We start from the raw sequence: 6,000 nt of genomic DNA, 5'->3' as shown, positions 1-6,000 counted from the left end.
TACAGATTTGTAAACAAACTGAAAAAACAAACAAGATTTGGAAAAATTAAAACAAGGAGAAGTTGAATACACAGAGGAAATTGAAATGGCGGAAATTATAAACAAACATTTTAAATCAGTGTTTACAAGAGAGAACATACAACCTGAAGAGATCGAAAAGAAAGAGAAAGTCCCCCCTATGAAAGAAATAGAAGTAACAAAGAATGAAATATTGAAACACTTGAGTAATCTTGATGTCAGAAAATGGCATGGACCAGATGAAATAGCAAACTGGATTTTGAAAGAATGCAGGAATGAACTGGCAGACAAAATACATAGCATAATAAACAGTTCCTTGAAAGAAGGAAAAGTTCCAGAAGATTGGAAAAAAGCAAATATAGTACCTATATATAAAGGAGGAAATAAAGAAGACCCTACCAACTATAGACCAGTCTCTCTAACAAGTACAATAGCAAAAATTTGTGAAAGAATTGTCAAAAGTAGATGGGTGAAATATTAAAAACAACAACAACAACGTGCTAAATCCAAGGCAATTTGGATTCAGACAAGGACGATCATGCGTCACCAATTTAATATGTTTCTATTCAAGGCTAATAGATATAATACAAGAAAGAGATGGATGGGCTGATTGTGCATTTCTAGACCTAAAAAAAGCTTTTGACAAAGTACCACATAAGAAGTTGCTTAAGAAATTAGAAACTGAAGGAGGAATACAGGGCAAACTGCTTAATTGGATGGAAGACTTTTTGCAAGAAAGAAAAATGAGAGTAGTGATAAGAGACAAACACTCAAAATGGGATGAAGTAATAAGTGGTGTTCCACAAGGAACAGTTCTGGCCCCAATAATGTTTGCTATATATATTAATGATATGGATGAAGGAATTGAAAGCTATATGAGCTTCTTTGCAGATGATGCAAAACTACTGAAAAGAGTGAAAACTGAAGAAGATTGTGAATCACTACAGAGTGATCTAAATAAAGTACAGGAATGGAGTAGGAAGTGGGAGATGGAGTTCAATACAAAAAAGTGTAGTATAATGGAATTTGGAAAAAGCAAAAACAGAATAACAGGATCATATAAATTGGGAGAAGAAGGAAAAAAAGTAGAAAAGGAGAAGGACCTGGGAGTCATTGTTATAAATAATATGTCACCTGAGAAACATATAAATAAGATTTTTGGAGAAACTTATTATTCAATAAGAACAATCAAAGTGGCATTTACATACCTGGATGAAGAAATGGTGAAGAAAATTCTAATCACCCTGATAAGACCAAGATTGGAATATGCAGCAACGATATGGTCAAGTACAAAAAAATGTATACAAAAACTTGAAAGAATACAAAGAGCAATTACAAAATTGGCACCAACACTCAAAAAACTATCATATGAAGAGAGACTAGCAAAACTTGAATTACAGCCACTAGAGCAAAGAAGAGAGAGAGGAGATTTGATAGCTATTTACAGAATCATGAAAGGCATAGAAATTACTGATAAGAGAGAATCTGATAAAATGGGATGATAGAAATACAAGAGGACACGGAAAGAAAATAAAAAAAGACAGCTATAGAAGAGATCTGAAAAAGAACAGCTTTCCTCACAGAGTAATAGACAGTTGGAACAAGTTAGATGAGAAAGTGGTGTGTGCAAAAACAATACATGAATTTAAAAATATTTTAGATAAAATGAGATATGAAGACGGAACCCCACGAGCATAGCTCCCCTTCCCGTAAAATACAACTAGGTAAATACAACTAGGTAAATACACACACACACACACACACACACACACACACACACACACACACACACACACACACACACACACACACAATGCAAGAAAGGGACCAATGGGCTGATTGTGTTTTCCTAGATTTACAAAATGCAGTTGATAAAGTACCACACAAAAAGCTAAGAAAACTCGAAATAACAGGTGTACAAGAAAAGTTTATGAGATGGATGGAAGATTTCTTTAACGGGAGAAAAATGAAGGTGGTACTTAGAGACAAAAATTCAACCTGGGAAGAAATGATAAGTGGAGTCCCACAAGGTTCTGTATTAGCTCCGATAATATTTGCCATATATATATAAATGACATAGATGAAGGTGTAGAATGTTATATTATTATTTTTTTTTAGATTACCCAAAACTACTAAAGAAAGTACAGAAAAGACTGTGAATCACTATAGAGAGACCTGGACAAAGTCTGGGAATGGAGCCAAAAGTGGGAAGTGAACTATAACATCGAGAAATGTAGTATAATGGAGTTTGGAAAAGTAAAAATAGAATAAGGTGTCAGGGCAATATAAAATTGGTACAAAGGAAGCAAAAAAAAAAGTTAGCTCAGAAAAGGACCTAGGAGTAATTGTTAACAAAGACATGACACCAGACAAGTATATTAACAAAATAGTCGGAGAAACCTACAATTTACTAAAATCAATAAAGGTGGCCTTTAACTACTTGGATGAAGTAATGGTAAAGAAAATATTAGTCACACTGATAAGACCAAGATTGGAGTACGCTGCGACACTATGGACACTCAGTACAAAAAAGAATGTAAATGAATTAGAAAGAATCCAAAGAGCAACGACAAAGATGGCACCAACACTTTCAAAATTGACATACGTACAAAGATTGTCCAAACTGGAACTACCAATTCTGGAACAAAGAAGAGAAAGAGGAGATCTATTGGCCATTTACAGAATCATGAAAGGCATGGAAGTCCTTGACAGAGAAGACTTATTAAAGTGGGATAAAAGAAAAATAAGAGGACACGAAAAGAAACTTAAAAAGTATAGTTATAGAAGAAATCTGAAAAAAAAGTTTCCCACACAGAGTGGTGGATGTCTGGAACAAATTGGACGAAACAATAGTATGTGCAAAAACCATACAAGAATTTAAGAACAAACTAGATGCAGAAAGATACAAAGATGGGTCACTAACCTCACACTGCTGAATATCTTCTACAACTTTTACAAAATTCGATCAAGAAGGCTGAACAATATTTTGGTTATCACATTGGAAGTGTTGTGAAGTGAAGTGAACCTGAGCATACCGTCCTCACATACGGATGTGCAGCACACCTCCTAAATCTACTGGCTCATGACCAATGTAAAACATGTGGTCCATGTAGTTAAATATTTTAGAAATAATCATTATGCTGATTCAAGGTATCGGCAGGAAGGTGGTCAGTGTCTAGTCATGCCCCAGGACACAAGGTGGAACACAATGTCAGACTGTCTCAAGACCTATATAAATAACTGGCCAATTCTAATAAATATCTGTGAAATCAACAGGGAAGCTATTGATACTGAAATAAGAAACAAAGTATCAAATTTAGGCCTAAAACGTTCGGCTGAGGAATTACTGGATCGATTGCAGCCAATGGCAAAGGCTCTAGATGAGGTAGAGTGACAAGTGCACTATTGCTCAAGTGGTAGATGTTTGGAAGAAATTACTTGGCCATTTCACAAACAATAAACAAGCTGAAAAGCTGGTGAAAAAAAGGTATGAACAGTTTATCACCAAAGCTCACATACTTGCCAACATGCTTCATCCAGCACTTCAAGGAAAAATGCTCAGTGCAGAAGAGGTAAATATTACTATGGAGTATGCCAATGAGAAATATACAACACTTGTTCCTGTCATGAAGTTTCAGGCAAAATCACCTCCTTTCCAGGCGTTCAAGTTTACTGAGTCTGTGACCAAGACCCTGACAGCTATTGAGTGGTGGGATTCACATACAGCCATGTTAGACAGTGATATTCTGTTATCAGTGCGTCAACTCCTAACTGCAGTAGCCTCATCATCAGGAGTTGAAAGAGTTTTCTCCTCCTATGGACTTGTACACACAAAATTAAGGAACCGCCTCGGTAATGAGAAGGCAGCCAAATTGGTCTTCCTTTTCAAGACAATGAACTCAAATGTAAATAATGATTAATGTAAATAATGATTTTCTCAAATGTAAATGCAAATAATGATTTTTTGTTCTTATATATTCAACTACAAAACAATTTCTTTTTGCAAACTTGCAAGGTATATAATTTTTATTTTTTTGTCAATTCTATACTTCCATATGCTACAATAATAAAATTTGTGTTAATAATTTCTGTAACTTCTTAATACAATAATAAAATTTGATTATAAAACCCAGTGTCTTAATTTTATTCATACCATTTCAATTTCCAAAGCATAATATGAAAATCGATTTCAATCACTGATGTTTTTAGAAAAAATCAATTGATTAAAATGATCTAAATCATGATTTAAATCAACTTAATTTAAATCAGCCAACCCTGGTGGACACTAAGGAACAAATAAACAGACATAGAAGCAAAAGCTTACCAGACTGCAGCGATTAATAAGTGAGCCGGGCCTTCTTTACAGAGGTCTGGAGAAGGACTGCATTCTTCTACTGGTCTTTCTCTAGGTTGTGGAGTCCATTCAGAAGAACATTTGCCAGACGACAGAACATCTTGGGACAGTCAATGTCAATCCCACTGAAGCTGGCCAGTGTCGACAAGATCTCCACCAGTCTTTCTGGCAGCAGGAACGGTGACGGGCTTCCTTGATGAAACACAGTCCACATCTGACAAGGTCAAAAGTGCACACATGTGGAGTTGTCAAGGAACCTCTGGACACTGTCTCGATAAAGTCCTTCACGCCATTGGTCACAAGAGGTTCCTCGGCGCTGAAGACCACATCGTCCGAGCACTTCGTCTCAAGCCACCCCGCCACATAGGCCGCACTGCACTCTTCATTCATAGTTAGTGTCACATCTTTGGTGCACCTCTCAATAGAGGCTGCATCCTCTAGGTCAATTGCAGTCCCCAAGCAGGTATGTTCCTTCGACACAGGGTGGACATCGATGGACTGGAGGTTTACGGCAGCATATCTCGTGAGGCGCTGCTTGCATGCGGAGAACACATCCCCAGTGGTCATGAAAGAGTTTGCACCAGTTGATTGACGGTAGACTGAGAACTCCCCCTCAAGCCGGTCACTCTGGATCTCACGCAGCAGGACATAATGGAAGTCAGCGTTTCTGAACAAGTAGCGGCAAACGGCAATCAGTCCCTGCATAGTCTGCACTAGTGCATTCTTGGTGTCATGGGTGAAACACTTGATTCGATTTGCTCCATGTCCTGAAGAAGCCTCTTGGAAAATCTTCAGGAAAGTCTGCAGGCTGGTTGACTGGGGATCCTGAACAGCTCGAGATGGATCGTTCATGCGCTGATCTTGCCCCTTCCCAGATACATTCACTAAATTCCACCAGTTGAGGATGATTTGGATGAACTTAGCAGTGTCATGACATCCTCTGAGCTTCAATGAAGCCACAACCTTTTCATCGAAGACCTTCAAGACATGCTGCACATTTTGTAGTTGAAATCGTGAGGGGTTGACAGCAAATTTAGTGAGGGGAGTAGTCTTCAGAATACTGCCTTTCTCTGACTCGTACAGTTCCTTGACGTCAGCAAATGATGCTGTTGTTTTATTGTCAAGACTGATCTTCTGGCACTTCTCACTGATCCAGTTGTTGCGGATGCACTTCAGAAGATGCACTGTGTCAAAAAGGAGAAACCAGACACGACCTTTGTCAAGAGGATGCTTGGCTGTGGCACGGCAATCACCCGGAAAATCAAACAGCTTACAGTACTGCTGGTTTATCTTGTGGTTGTCTGTGATAGACCCGATGACACGCCCACCTGCCCTCTCAACATCAGCCGCCGCCTCCTTCACACGCTCAAGCTGGTATGCTGCTGTAAGCTTGTGGACGGGTGTCACAGAAATCATAATACTAGGTCCTCTGTGCAGCGACTTCATCATAATACATAGCATAGAAGTGGCCTTGCAGTCTGGCTTGTTCAATGCCATGCCACTCAGAACCCCACCAGAAAATGCAACAGTTGGCCAAATCTGTACTTCATTTATCAAGAGAAATACATTATTCTGCTGCAGTGTCTTCACTTTGGCAAATGTTTCCCTCATCACCTGATCCTTGTCAA

Source organism: Oratosquilla oratoria, chromosome 10 (genome assembly GCF_046742065.1).
Source record: "Oratosquilla oratoria isolate Oo_2021 chromosome 10, ASM4674206v1, whole genome shotgun sequence".
Taxonomy (NCBI): Eukaryota; Metazoa; Arthropoda; class Malacostraca; order Stomatopoda; family Squillidae; genus Oratosquilla; species Oratosquilla oratoria.
Note: the sequence above shows the minus strand (reverse complement) of the source record.